The sequence below is a fragment of the Mus caroli genome, unplaced genomic scaffold, assembly GCF_978045245.1.
Source record: "Mus caroli unplaced genomic scaffold, Mus_caroli_1 scaffold_2, whole genome shotgun sequence".
Taxonomy (NCBI): domain Eukaryota; kingdom Metazoa; phylum Chordata; class Mammalia; order Rodentia; family Muridae; genus Mus; species Mus caroli.
Genome location: NW_028227257.1, coordinates 30,009,425 through 30,025,715, shown reverse-complemented (window position 1 = coordinate 30,025,715; position 16,291 = coordinate 30,009,425). Strand labels below are relative to the sequence as shown.

At 40.4% G+C, this 16,291-nt stretch overlaps 1 protein-coding gene across 4 annotated transcripts in view; it reads left to right on the top strand.

Annotated features, from left to right (window-relative positions):
* Syndig1 (synapse differentiation inducing 1) overlaps positions 1 to 16,291 on the top strand; it is a 185,231-nt gene that overhangs the window by 33,725 nt on the left and 135,215 nt on the right. The window lies entirely within an intron of this gene.

Here is a 16,291-nt window from a genome sequence, read left to right as displayed (position 1 = left end):
TGCATCAATGGGGAGAGAGGTTCTTGATCCTGTGAAAGCTCGATAGATTCCCCAGTGTAGGGAAATCGAGGACAGGGAGGTGGGAGTAGGTGGGTGGGTGGAGGAATGCTCTCATAGAAGCAGGGGGAGGGAGGATGGGATAGGGGGCTTCCTGGGGGGACCAGGAAAGGGGATAAGTTTGAAATGTAAATAAAGAAAATATCCAATAAATAAATAAATAAATAAATAAATAAATAAATAAATAATAAATGGATGAAAGAAAGAGAGAAAGAGAGGAAGAAAGAAAGAAAGAAAGAAAGAAAGAAAGAAAGAAAGAAAGAAAGAAAGAAAGAAAGAAAGAAAGAAAGAAAGAAAGAAAGGAGGGAGGGAGGGAGGGAGGGAGGGAAGGAAGGAAGGAAGGAAGGAAGGAAGGAAGGAAGGAAGGAAGGAAGGAAGGAAGGAAGGAAGGAAGGAAGGAAGAAAGAGACATTAGTATTTGTCCTCTTCTTTCTCTTTTACTTATCAAATGTCATGAGATAGCAGCCTGTTCTGCCACATCCCCACAGGATGTGTTGTACTTCCAAAGGCCCAAAACCATAGATCCAATAGACCACGAATGGAACCCATGAAGCCACATAAGTCCTTTAAGCTTTTTATCTCAGGCATTTTACAAAAGTGACAGAATGCTGACTCATTCACTGAAGAGGAGCATGAGGAGGGCAGCTTTGACTCACTGTACTGTGTCCCTGAGATGTACCAAACTGGCAGCCAATATCAAATTGTGATTGCAACAAGTCCATGAAGGAACAGTCTTTTCTCCAAATACAGGAGGGTTTATATGGACAGAAATAGCTTCAAATCTTAGGACTTGGACTTGTGCTTCAAAGTCCACAATGCAGGAGTAACACAATCCCAAAGCTGTTGGGGATTTAAGTGAGACCATATTGGCAAACGTCTGCTAAAGTCTGGTGGCATTCTAGGTAAATAGTGGCTGTAGCTAAGTGAAGGTCACTATTATTTTTACATTGAAAAAAAAAGTCCTATCTTAACTGCATGGCTCAGGAACAACCAGAGTGTGACCCTGTTCCCTGCCTTTTCATGTGTATTTGGGGTACACCTATCAGTCTCTATCAGCAAGCCAGCTGGCATGTCAACAGGGATGGCACTGAACCTGTGGTTCAGTTAGAACAGCGGTTCTCAGCCTTCTTAAATGCTGTGATGCTTTAATATAGTTAATGCTGTAGTGACCCCCTAACCATAAAATTATTCCATGGCTACTCCATAACTGTATTTTTCTATTGTTATAAATCATAATATAAATATCTGATATGTAGGATATCTGATACGAAACCCATAGGAAAGGGTCATTCAATCCCCCCCAAGGGGTTAAGAACTGCTGAATTAGAAGTACTATCATCTAAGATAAAGATGAAAAGCTCACTGTCACAAAGTTTTCTCCTTTTATTTAGATTCCCTCTTATTTGTTCCAAAGCCGCACTAGAAAGGATGTGAGTTTTGATTGATGCTAGGAAACCTAGATGTAGGTGTTTAACCTTAGGCAAGATAACAGATAACTGGCTTCCCTCGCCATCTGTTTCCTCACCTATAATATGAACACCATAATTCTTCCTGGCTGATGTTGGCAAGCTGTCCACCAAGGATGATGAGTGTCTGTGGCTCACCAATAATAAATTCTACTCCTCCCGTTACTAGGTGGGCAGTAAAGTTTGATACTAAATCAAATGTTCCTATAAAAGTTCATGGAGGTGGGGAAACGTATTTGCTTCCATGCTGCAGATATTTACAATAGTCTCATCTTTATTTATTTTTCAGTGGCAACCTTTGTATCTCTTTCTAATTCTCACATTCTACCCAATTCCTTCATAAAAAGAACAACTGGACACTTTTGATTTTCTTTGCCCTAAATCCAGCTTTAGAGAGCACATTAAAGGGTTTTACAATATCTTCACAAGCATGATTCAGTTCTCTTACGATCTTACTGTCAGCTTGTACTTTCTTAGAAGCATACAATATTATCTGAACTTTATTGAAAAGCCTTGGATAGTTGGCATCCAGACTTGACAACCAACAATTCTTTCTATTTTAATTCAGTTTTTTTTAACATCATAAATAAAATCCTTAGAGTTCAAAATAATAACAAGGGTCTGAGTACCTGGTGAGAAAGGAACAGGTCTTGTCGTCCCTATGGACTGTACATACTATAAGGAAGTACCAGACAATCGGATGGTCTCGTGAATCCAAAATTTCCTTATATTGATTCTTTGCTAAAAGTTTGCCAGATACCAGGTTTTAGATGACCCTAGAGCCATTGCTTCTGAAGAGAAAACCCAGAGAGTTGGTGAAACATCCCATCGAGGGTTTCAGAATTTAGCTAATGATACAACAAATATTTGATGATTATATTGTATTTTGATTATGTATCTCATCTGTAGGTTCACTACTTCTGGAATTAGATGGGAAATGTTGGCTAAATGCTTACAATTTCTGGTCTTCCCAGTCTATGTTATCTGTCTATGGTTTTACATTAGAAGCCTAACACAGGTTTTCATACAGAGAAGTCTTTGTTGTCCGTGTGATGCATAGACAAGCTAGGATAGTAGTTACTCAGCTCTTTCCCAGACCTTAGCACAGGGTGCTTATCACATAGTGGTATGAAAGCTTGGACCATAAGAAAGAATTGTGCTGTGAGCTTAGAAGAAAGACTCAAAGCACCGGAGTTTATCAAGCCATGACACAGAAAGCTGTGCATATTGATGGCCAGACTTGATAGCTGAGACGTATGCAGACCTGAGGCCATCCACACACCCTTGTGCTGCAAGTCACCCATTGCTTCCAAAGTACCCACTGCCTTCTTGTAATCAAGAGTTCTAAGAACGCTTAACAAAACATATTAATTCTTCACAGGTACTTAGGAATTTAGCCTATATTGTCATGTATAGACACTGATTTCAGAAAATATCTCAGACTTGCTCACTTTGCATGAGCAAAACTTGGTACCATTCGATCAATATCTCCTTGTCACCACCCCTGCGATTTCCAGCCTCTGTCCTTCACCATTCTGCTTTGCTACATCCATAAATCTGACTGCTTTACATTCTCTATATCATGTATGTGGAATCTGACCTGTGTCTTAGTTTATTTAATACATGTCCTCCAGGTTCATCTATATGGCCAATAGTAGGAACTGTTGCTTCTTTTTTCTTTTTCTTTTTTTTTTTTAAAGAGGAAATACTATTCCACCATATTTATGTAACCATTGTCTTTATTTGTTCATCCATTGAAGAACACTTAAGTTGATTATGAATCTTGCCTCTTGCAAATGGCCCTGCAGGGAACACAATTCACTTGTGTCTTTCCAGAGACCAATTCCATTTCCTTTAGATATATGTCCAGTAGTAGGATTTCTGCATCATACAGTGGTTTTGCATCTCTCTCTCTCTCTCTCTCTCTCTCTCTCTCTCTCTCTCTCTCTCTCTCTCTCTCTCTCTCTCTCTAAAGGAATATCTACACTGTTTTCCACAAGGACTGTTCTGGTCAAAGATCTTGATATTCATGAATGCCACCATTTGAAGGAGAGGTGGAAATATTTATTGATCTGATGATGTTCTGACTGGTTGGAAAGGAACAGGAAATGGGGTTTTGTGTTCTCTCATTATCCCACCTGCTGGTACTCAGTTATTTCAGGAGCCATGGAAGATAATTGGTTTACATTCACCACAGTCTGCCTCTGCTACCCAGCAAGGCTGCATCACATGCTGTCCATAAGCACAGTCAGGACATTCACCGGTGGCTATGGAGAGCTGCCAATGCCTACCAGCCTGTAGTGGCATAAGTACTTATGGCACAGAATTTTGATTATGTGGCATGTATATCTTGGGATGGTTCCTGTCTAGGTTCCATAGCCATGCAGAGAATTCTTATGGTACATATAGCTTCTCTCAATGGCTTATCTGAACAGAGCTGGTTTGGTGGTAGCAGAGACAGCAGGGACCAGATGTATTTGTAATAAATTAGCAAAGAGCCACTCTCCTGTCATGGAGAAATTAAGTCATAGTTGAAATCTTTATGAACAGTTTCCATATATAATGCTGACTCCTGATTACCAGCCAAGGGACTGAAGAGCATCATTGTATTATAAATTATGTCATTGCAGTTTGTTTTTATTACTCTAATCAAAGCATATTTCAAATACATATCTGTGCATTTTGAAGAACTATGATCACTACCCCCATATGCTTAGTGGAAAGAAAAATGACCAAATGATGGATGTTAGGAACGGGAAACAGAAAGACTCAGGCAGTCAGCCTGTCACTGAGTATGAGTTTGCTACCAGACTTCAAAGCTGGTGCCTGTGCATCTGAGCAAGCCAAAGCATCAGGATAGGCTGACATCTCTGCTGCCCCAGAGGATGTTTGACTTACTCAGTTATATCTCATAAACAGCACATGAAATTATGCCAAAATGATGCTTACATCTTTAAAAGTAAGTGAATACTGTTGTAAGGTATTATTGATAGAAAGTGGCAGAAAAAAATTGAAAAACCCAAAATGTTATACCTATTATATACCTTCCATCCTTGGCCCCATAAATGGATGTGTATAACAGGCCCACACACTCTATTCAGCTAATGATCAGTATTCATACAGGCTTATACAAAATTCATAAACTCATTTAAAATATGAGTGAATGTGTGTGTTAGTGTGTATGTGTGTGTGTCTTAACCACCCAGATTTCAACATTTTTCAGGTATTAATGTTGTAGATGACAACATCATTTAGTAAGGGCAGGATGCTGAGCACACCTGGAGAGCAGATGTGAACAGAATTTCGGTTAGACAGAAAACTCATCCTTGTCATAAAAACGCCTTCTCTAAGATTACCCTAAAAAGTCTCTCTTTGGAGATTAACCCCAAGTACCTCACAAATGACTTCTCTTCTAATGTCCCATAGCCCAAATCTTCTCCATAAGTAATGGAGGAAAGCCTTAACTACCTGAGGCAGAGTTAATATCTTCTGAGAGTTGTTGAGTTGCAGAAGTATGAAGCCTTCAATCCAGAGACTCTGAAATTGCAGCATCTATTGAATAATGTCAACAAAGCTCCCACCAAGCCTCAACAAGTATCTCACTCGCCACGGGATGCTCAGCAGCCAGCGCTTTCTCAAGATGCACTACCCAACACACATCAGAGAAAAGGCATCTTGGTACAGGAGCTGAGGCTGGAGGATTGTAAAGGTTTAAAACTTTGGTTACATAATAAGTTCTAGATCATCCAGGATTACATTGTGAAATAATACCTCAAAAACTAATAAAAAAATAGATAGAAAGGCAAAAAAAAATGCATCTGAGGTCAAGTGTTTGCCACAAAAACACCTTAAAATATACTTTGTACTTCACTGAACCTGAATGTCTATAATGACACCTATTTGTGTTTCATCTGCCAGAGATTCTCCAGTGAAACATCTAATTGTAAATGGGTGACAAGCTTCTGCTGCTGCTGCTGGAGAGTTTGTCACTTTTCATGTACCAAACTCATCATGAGTAGTAGCAAAGGCAGTGCAGCTGCAATCCACAAGGACAATGTAGTTGAATGTGGGACATAAAACCATACCAGGAAGTTTGGTAAGGTAGAGCAGGTTTAGACCTGGAGACTTGGTGGGCACACACCTGAGGCTTAGGGGACTCCCAGTTCCCTTCCAGACTCCTGACTTGGAACACATGTGCCATACTTCTCACATAAAAGAGATGTGACCACACATTGTGTAGGCTCAAGATTTCCTTCCCAGACATTCTTCCCCGCAAAAGGTATTTAATCTCAGGCCCACCCTGAGAAGTGGATTATGGTTTTACACACCCACTTTCTGCCATAACAATCAATTATTTGGAATCATGGACTGGCTCTTTGTATCAAAATCCACTGTTGGGATCCATGGAGAAGGCCTTTGCTCCAGAGCTGCTACTGAATCTCCCCTAGAAGGCCTCTCTATACTCTCAGCCATAACCACCACCTGTCAAGCCAAGGACAATCACTGTGTGACCAGCTGAAGATCCCCTTCCCCCTCTCCATCCCCAGGCTAGACCCAGCCCATGGGCCCCCACTTAGTTCTCTGCTCTTCTCAGGTTCCCAGTAGTGCCTCAGTGTCCAAGGGGCTGAGAACCCCATGGCCTCTGGCTTTGTTACAGGCCCAGGGGCTCCTGATCCAGCAGCAATGTAGGGGTAAGTGCACTCAAACTCCTTGCCACCATGCCCAGTGGTGGAGCAGATGCAGGACCTATAACCCTACAGTTAAAAACACTAGTGTTGATATATTTGGCTCCTAGGATGCCTCTAGTGGACCCTTGACAAATCTTCTCACCACTTCCCTATACCCGCCTTGCATTGCTCACTTGGGTTTATCATAACAGCTTCCTTAGATGCTCTCAGGAAAATGTTTCTTTGGGCCTGAAGCAAGAGAGAAGCCAAGAAAATGACTCAGTGAATACTAATGGTCTGACCAATGTGACTCACCCTCACAAAAGGATTGACTGGGACTATCAAAGCCAAAGCCATGGAAATCATGTCATTTAAGGAAGTGTCCTGGGCTATTAACCATATAGAAAGCATCAAATCTGATCTAGGGATACTCAGCTGCTTTCTGATTTGATATGAGGCCAGCTCCACAGGCAAGAATTCATGTCGGTCTTTATAAACTTGGCCAGGAGACTTTTGCTAGGGATGTCTTGCGCCATTGGGAAAAAAATTTTCCTGCTGATATACTAAGCAGTCCTACTGTCATTCTACCTTCTAAAGATTCCTGCTTATACCCGTAGACCAGTGTTTGATCAAGCATTCATCAGAGAAGCTTAAGACCTCTGTAAATGGTAGTTACTGTAACAGTGGGTAGAATAGTAATGGTAGTGTGCTTGCTATTAGCAGTTATAACTCACCCTCCAAGGTTCTGGGAACATCACAGAATGGGTGGGAAGAAAGGAAAGATGGAAAGATGTGTAGCAAAAACTGTATTTTGGATATGGCATAACCACTACATTTAGGAACTCAACTGAAGTCATAGTTGCACAAGACTTGTACACAATTGGCCCATTAACATTTCATCATGAGTAAGGAAGGGGATCATGAAGCCTGACTCCTCCCAGAGGAACTATTGGCAATTAACACCTGTTGGGGGTAGGAGTGGAGGCTGTCACTTTCTCCAGTGGTGGAGCCACAGATAAGTGGCCCTTGCTTGACCAAATAATTTCCCTCTCCATCAGGTAAACTCTAATCCCTCAATGAGCCACAGACAAAAATAAGACATAAAAGTAGGAAGGAGACTCAGTAAACACCAGGAGAGAGAAAGTAATGTAGGAGGAAAAGAGAGGGTGATGATAATTAAATTAAGTACATAAGTTTATGAAACTGTCTGTCTTAGTTTAATAAAAGTGTCTGTTTTCTGTTGCCATGAAGAGACACCATGACCACTGCAATGCTTATAAAGGAAAATATTCAACTGGGGCTGGCTTACAGTATCAGAGGTTTACTAGTTCATTACAGTAATGGTGGGAAACATGGTGGCATGCAAACACAAATCCTGTTGAAGAGGTAGCTAAAAGTTCTACATCTAGATTCACAGACAACAGGAAAAGACTGCCACATTGGGTGTGGCTTTAGCAAATGAGACCTCAAGGTCCACCCCTCCTGCCAGTGACCACTTCCTCTAACAAGGTCATACCTACCTACACTAAGGCCATACTTCCTAAAAGTACCACTCCTTATGGGCCTATGATGACCATTTTCATTCAAAGCACAACATTGTCTATGATGATTAAAATGAGAGTGGTCCCCGTAGGCTCGTGTATTTTATTGTTCAGTCCCAAGGTGGAACATTTTTGGGAAGAGTTAGGAGGTATGGCATTGTTGAAGGAGGTGTGGTACTGGGAACAGGCTCTGAGGTTTCAAAAGATTCTCTTCATTCCCAGGATGTTCTCCCTGCCTGCTGTTTTCAATCCAGATGTAAGCTATAAGCTCTCAGCTACTCTGCCATCAGGGCTTCTTGCTTTGAAAACCATAAGCCCTAAACTAAATGCTTTGTTTATTATAAGTTGCCCTGGTCATGGTATTTTGTTAAAACAATGGTAAAGGAGACAGAAGTTGGTACTAGGAAGTGGGCTGTTGTTGCAGTCCTAACCATGTTTGTTTTGAAGGAATCTGAAGACATTGGGACTTTGGACTAGAAAAGTGATTGAATACAGCAAGCTCAGTTTAAATGGCCATCCCAGCAGGAGTATGGAAGACAGTGGTGCTGAGAGCTGTGTGAACTGTACAGCCTTTGCTCAAGTTACTTCAGGGGAAATTATACTAGCAATGCGACTACAGAAGATGGATGCTTTCTTCCCATTTCCTAAGAATTTGCCTGAGGCTAAACTGGAAAAAACAAAAAAACCCTCCCCAACCTGCAAGGAGATTTTAAGTCAAACTAAATTCTGATTTTGTCAAGGGGTTATTAGTAATCACTCTTATGGAGGTCCCCAATGAAAAAGACAAAGTGCTGTAAAAGGGAATATAAAATTTACAATTTCAGGAAAAAAATAGCACTAGGAAATGTAATGCTGGAGCCGAGGTTTGTGCTGAAAAAGATGAAGTGAATAAAGAGTGGGGTCTTCAGTACAAGACTCAACCCAGCTAAGCTTCCAACTTATAAAAAAAAAAAAGAAGGCCAGGGGGATTTCCTCCTCCTAAAAGCAACAAAGAAAAAATGTTTATGCAAATATAATTCAGTGGAACCCTGTTTTATCCCAAGCAGGCAGTTGAAGCTGGCAATTTTGTCCACTTAGAACCATTAAGGATACACAAATAAAGGGGTGGTGGAATCCTAGTTCCTGGTTAAGAAGAACCGAGGCGGCCAGATGTATGGCAAGGAATGCATAAATTTAGAGTCTGAGAGGTCATTGCATGGAGCTTTGAAAGTGAAGCACTGATTACATTGGAGATTCCGAGATACTGGAGATACTAGAGCCTTGAGACATCTGCCAAACAGAGTCGCAGGTGAGTAGTGAGACAATCCAAAAGAGAAAAGTGTGTTGCAGTCAGTGAAGCTGGAAAAGTGGGGCCACCTAAGCCTTTTGACATCAGGCACGGAGCTTTACTGAGTTTTGAATTTCGCCCTGCCAGATTTTGGTCCTTCTTCAATCCAACATTTCCTCACTATGGCCTCATTTCTTCTAACTTTTGGAATGGTAATATATATTTTTGTGCCATTGTATGCTTAATGGGTGTATTATTTTTCATTTTATAAGGAGTTATATATAATATGTTTATATATATGTATGCATACATATGTATATATGTATATACAATAAATGGGCATATATTTAAAATATGTATTATACACAATATACATATAATACATACAATAAATATAATAAATATTTATGTTTATATAATAAGTACTATATATCTATATAGTATGTATACATAACAAATAATATATATGTATAAAGATATTGCTTTAAATCTCAGAAAAAGACTTTGGACTCTTAATAAGTGTTGAGACTGTAAAAGACTATGCAGAGTCTTGATGTTAGATTAATGCAATTTGCACTATGATACAGCCATAAGTCTCTGGAAGTTAGGAAGTAGTGGTAGATGAATGAGAATGGCTTCCTATAGGCTCTTATATTTGAATGCTTGGTTCCCAGTTGATGGAACTGTTTGAGAACGATAAGGAGGTGTGGCCTTGTTGTTACAGGAAGCAGATTTTGTGGTTTCAAAAGCCAATGCTATTCCATTATGTCTCTCTGCCCTGTGGTTGTATCTTAAGATAAGAGCTCTCAGCTGCTATTTCAACATTATGCCTGACACCTGCTGCCATGATCCCCACTATGATGGTGATGGACTTTAACCCTCTGAAACTTTGAATCCCAAATACACTGTTTCTGCTATTTGTTGCCTTGGTTATGGTATACTATCACAATGATAGAAAAATAACTAAGAAAGAAGCTAACAATTTAAAAATGACAGAAAATCAAAGTAGAAAGCATCAAACACAAGCCTGCTGATCAGAGTTTTGAGTGTAGTTCACTGAGACAGAATGCCATACCAGCTTCTCACTAATATATATCTGTGCACAGCCCACATATGCCAAAATTGAAGTTTTTGGCATATTTGGGGGATTGTTCACCATGTCACCAGGCATGACACTTTTGTTAGCAGTCTAATCATTCCATCTGGCTAAGACTCATTGCTGCACACTATAAAGGAAGAATGCCTCATCTACCTATGTACTTCTCATTTGTTAATAGACACACACTAGAGAGAAACTTGCCATTTATGTTATATACCAGTAAGCTTCTACCACCAAAGGCAACCTGAATGTCCATTCCACAAACTAGGGCCAGAAAAACCTCTGTCTACTGTGGGAAGAAGCTGGACACAATTAAAAGCAGTATCTCTATTAGCTCTATTAGCTTTAGATGGAAAATCTTGGAGCTGTTCCCCCCAAGAAACTCCTGTACCCATTACTGAGCATAACCTCTGCTACGAAGAGCCACCATTCAAGCATATTTAGTTGTGCTCTAGCCATGAAGATCAGTGGTCAGTGATCCAGAGTGATGCTATTCCTACTATCCCCAAGTCCATGTAGGTCAGCTCCATGGTGATCAGCATCAATGTCTCCAAGATCGGCAGCTCCAAATTAAGTATCAGGGGCCATGTGGAGAAGCCAGGTGTTCCTGGCAGTATCGTCAATCACCAATTCCCTCACTTCCTAGAAGAAAACAGTACATATAGTCAGCTAAGCTGAAATGAGGAAGAAGGGTCAGCTGCAATCAGAGTGACACCTCTAGGATTGGTTGGGTTTAACTTGGTTTTATTGGTTTTCAACTCATGTCCTCTTCTTGTTTTCTTTTTCTTCTAAATATAAATAGACAAAGGATGTGCATAGTTGTGAATAGAGCCTTGAGCAGCCCCACAATCATAACCATTGCAGAAAAAAAGTAATGGTGAAAATCAAAAATAGGGGGAAAAGAGAAAAATAATTATAACAAAACCAACACAGACAAATTCTTTTTTTGACTTTAGAAACTAATGCACCTTGGAAACTGGCTTTGTTATTTGCACAAACTCTATGCACAGGCATTCTGTACAATTGTGAGAAGCTGTTTTCAAAGATGGCCACCCATTTCAAGGTAAAATATTTGTTACTCATTTGACCACAGTGGAAGAGACATCTATTTAGCATACCCAAGGGAGAAGGTACTTCCAGAGTAAATAGACAAAGTCTGCTACCTGTATTAGAACAGTTTTGTATGTCCTCAACCTATATTTATTTTTTATTTCTGTATGTATACTTAAAGAGAAAAAAAGAAAAAAGCTAGAGTTGGAAGTAACCTATTTCCTCCAACTTTAGAGGGAAGATCTTCAATGGAATTCCCTTCAAAATGATTTCATTGTACAATGTACTAGGGAGGGATTGTAGGCCTGTAATTAAATACAGTTCACTTTGAGGTCTGTAAATACCAACTGTTACCCACATCACTCAAGTACCTTTTTCCCAGACACAAGAAGGGGTAGGTGGGCACCAGAGTGAGATCCTCAGACTCCCCCCACCCCTGTGTCTCCAGTACCTACTCTGTTGAAGAACTATCTCCAAAAAGGACCATATAGTATCTATATTATTATTTATTTTCTTGTTAAAATTTATGCCAAGAAGTGGAAGTCTTTCTGAAGTTCCTTGATGATTGCGTGAAGGCTCCAAGATTTCATCCAGAAAGTTCTGTGTTAGATGGCATTAATTTACTTATCTCATTCATTATTATTTTTATTCCTGTCCTTAGTTTTCTATTTTATGGCAAAGTATTCCCAGCTCTCATCTTAAACCCAAGAATTAACATATTAATCAACATCTATAAATTCACAATGTCTTGGTTCCCTTTTTAAAATAAATTTTCCTTTCTTATTAGTTATAACTATTATAACTATTATTATTTTGTGTATATGTACATATGTGTGCATAAAGAAGGTGTGCGTGCAACATGGCATGCATGTGGAAGTCAGAGGACAACTTTATAGAGTCAGTTTTCTTCTTCCTCCTTCTGTGGGTTCCAGGGACAAAAATCACATTAGCAAGCTTGTATGATATGTACTTTTTCTCTACTGAGCTATCTCATTGTCTCATAACTGTCTCTTTTGCATGTAATAATAGTGAACAGACAATGTAGCCTTGTTCAAATGGTTTAATGAGGAGGAGAGAAAAGAGCCGGCTCCTCCTGAACTAAGCAGAACTGTAAGAGCCGGCTCCTCCTGAACTAAGCAGAACTGTTTAGTTGAAGATCTTTTCTGAAATAAGGTTGAACATTGGCCAGTCTTTTAGCTATTGCACCTGACTTTAGGATTGAATTCATTACCAAGTTATGGCTGGAACCGGAGGTGACCATGATAGGGAATAATGTTCACTTGCTCACTGCTTACAAGTTGCTGCTATCCATTAGGGTTTCTCATGTTTCCTGACTATGTGATCTACAGAGATCCCGTAACTATGGCTAATAGTTAATATCCGACTCCCTAATAGTTAAAGACAGAGGATCTTACTTGTGAGTGCAACTTCTATCCCATTTTCATTAGTTGCTCTACAATATTGGGTTGTTGTGATATTCCAGTGCCAACATAGAGAAAGTGATTGTGTCTAACTGGCAAATGGAGGCAAATATCCTGTTAGTCAGCTCTTCACCATGATAAATCCTTAAGATCAGTATCACAGAAGTAGAAAAGGGTTTTTTGTTTTGTTTTGTTTTTGTTTTTGTTTTTGTTTTTGTTTTTTTTTTTTTGATCCATTGTTTCTGAAATCTCAGTCTTCATTCTTTGTTACTTTGGGTGGATGCACATATAGGAAAGAGCCCCCTTAACTCATGGTAACCTGGAGGGAAGGAGGAAAGAGAAGACTGTATTTGAATAACCTCTGCAAGGACACCCCTACAGTAACCTAACTTGGTCCCCACAGACTACTTCTTAAAGTCTGACCACCTCCTGGAAGCCCTGTGCTGGAGACCAAGCCTTCGAGACATGGGCATTGGGGAACTTTTAAAATGAAAACTGTGAAATTGACACTTCTTTTTCTCATGTCTTAACTTATGTGTGTCAGCTGTCACAGACCATGAAAGCAAAAGCATTGTCCTTTCTGATGAAGTGGCACCCTTCCATGCCTGGCTCAGAGAACAGAACAACAGAAAAGCTCTTTTAAACTTAACTTGTAAATGCTGAAATCTCTGTAGTGTCTACTTGGCTGTCAGAGATCCTCCTGATGAGGAAGAGGGCTGAAGAATGTGTGGATTATACTCCATACCTGTGCAGGAGATCCATTTCCTATTAAGCAAAAACAGATTGCATTCCTGATCTGACTTTGACAACCACAGTGCCTGCTACTCCAAGGGAGCCCGAGGGAAATGTTTCTTAATTAGTGAAGAAAAATTGAAAGTGGAAGCAAGAAAACATACTCGCTCTACCACACACACACACACACACACACAGGCACAATGAAAAAAAGGTGAGATTTCCTCAAGCTGACACACATACTGAAATAATTAGAAGCTTTTAGGAAAGGAAATCTCTTTATGTTTCTAACCATGACAACAGTGAATTTGCATATTTCATCTATTTATGTATACCATAGTTTATTTTATACCTTATATCTCAGAATTGCTTTACTTGGAACACTGTATTTCCATATACATTGAAGTGCTTGAAAATGGGTGTTTTATTGGGACTTAGAATGTTGTGCCTTGAATCCTGTAGAGGATCATGAGCCCAGGGGTCATGGTTGGGTCAATGCAAAGAGCTGGTATATATGAAGGTGGAGAAAAGCAGAACTATTGCACATTTTATCTCTACTTCATTGGATCTCTATGCCAGACTTCACATTTATCTCAGGTCACAAGTTGTGAGCTGTATCTCTAATGGGAAGTCATGCAGAGCAGAGATCTGAAAGGAGACTATAAGACAGAATGGTTGGATTCCCCTTCAGCTTTTTGTCTCTAGTTACTCAACCATAAGCAACTGGATTTACCTCGCTGAACCCCAGATCCTTCCTTGAAAGTCATGATGGTGATAACAATGTACACTCTACAGAACGGTGGTGACATACTCAGTTGAATGTGGCTTGTCTGGTGTATCTTTGAGATCATACATCCATCAATCCATACCTAGGTCATATCTTATAAAATTAGTAGAAGATTCTCTGGTGTTTCATCCAAGAGAGTTTTATGAACTAGAACAAATAAAGCTGATAGTTCAGGTGTGAATTATAAATACTCACTTTTGCCATTCCAGAGCATCTTACCACTAGTGATCAGGGCTTTCTACCTGAAGCTTATTTTCATTGGAAGACTTGTTTTCAGTTCATACTGGTGAGCTATCAGGATTAGAGAGAAAAAGTCCTAGGGATAGTTTCTATCAACAATTGGCAGGAATGTGGTAAACAGGTGCCCAACTCTTACACTTCAGTGGAATTCCGGAGTGTTTATCCTGTGTTGTCTTCTAGACTCCCCACTGTCTCCAGCTTCCGGCAGAACCTGACTGACTGAATGGCATTTCCCCTGAACTTCACACCGTTTGTACAGCTACCTGCCCCTCTTTCTGAAACTACTTCCTAAATAAAGAACAGTCAGCCCTGTAGGATCTCTATCTTCAAACATTCTGAACCAATCATTGACTCCAAAACATTTAGACGATAACTGTCTGTATGTAGTAAGCATATATAATGACTTTCCCCTTGTCATTATTCCCTAAACTATAAAAGAGTGTAACACCTTCTTACATAGTAGTTATATTAATCATATATCATGGCTAATCTAGAGATGGTTTCCAGTATATGGGAAGATGTGTCTAGGTCTCTTGCCGATACTGACTTGGTCATCCACTGTCTCCGAAGGTGCTGGAATCAACTATTGGAAAGCTGAGGAATGGCAGTGTCTACACTAAAGCCCTCTCAGGCCAGCCCCAGGAAACATGAGGGATGACTGTCCATGCCCCAGCTTTCCTTTTATGGGAAACCATGGCAACACCTAAGCATGGGGACTGTAGCATTGCTGAGAAGGTGCTCTGTTTGGTATCATCACTTCTTATCAGCAAATGAATTTGTCCCAGGAGAAGCATAACCTGGATGTGGCACAAAGAAGGCAATGCATTTGGGAAGTGGCTTTGCTTCTGTGGGGCTCAGGCTGCTCTGATTTGGGATGAATCACAGTGTTCAGTGAAGGCATGCTTCTCTGGGTATTCCATAGTGAATCTTCCCCTGCACACTCTGCCTGCCAGGGAAGAGCACTGCCCTGAAATAAACGCTCTCTCAAACTGGAAAACTATTTTAGTGACTCTTAAGAATAAACGTCATTCTTTGAACATCCCGTTGACATCTTTCTTAGGAACATGCAGATCTACTTTCTGGACCAAATGCATATCCTCCATGGTACTTGGCCATCTGGCTTCTGGTTAGCAGGTGTGCAAGCCTGAGGGTGTAAAGGTTGTCTTCTCCATTAGAGAGAATGGAACGTAAGAATGGAAAGGGTCAATGGGAAGTTGTGAATGTTGAATTGTAAGGGTTTGTTCAGAGGCATAGCTCTGGATGTATGGAAAACACATTCGGGGGATTTTCTGCTTATACTGACATTTGTCCCACTTTAAACTTAGACAAGATCAGATCTTCAGAAGGAAGGAACTTCTATTAAGTTATATTTGATAGACATTCAGGACAATACTCTCATAATTGAGCCTGACAGCACACATGACTGGTTAGATTCAGCATGAGGGCTCTTAAGTTTTGTCTTTAACTGAGGCAGGTGAGTGGACAAACCTCATCCTTTCTTCTTGCCTGCCCTTTCCTGATGACCATCGTGACAGGCTGGTTTTATTTTATTTCTGGCAGGGGCAGCATGCCAGTGAATAGAGAAAAGGCTGGGGAAGGGATTGCTTCTGTCTGGTACTTGTCACACGGAGAACAACAGATGTAGCAATATGACAAGATGCACAGATGATGCTAAAAAGGTAGTTGGAAAACATTATGGAAAAATGAGATTAAACCAAAGAGAGGTCAGTATCCCAAATATATACTCTGATGTCCAAGGCTGGCTGTGAGCTCAGCAGCAGCAGTGCTGAGAGACAATCAGTAGCATGACTCATGGTGTCCAAGTGGTAAAAATAGACCAGAGACTCATGAGGAGAGCATCTCCTTCTGCTCTTGATATGAGGTGCAATGAGCACCATCCCCAGAAACACCCACTGGAGGTGCCTCCCAACCCACGCACTCCAGGCTCCCTCCTGCTGCACGGC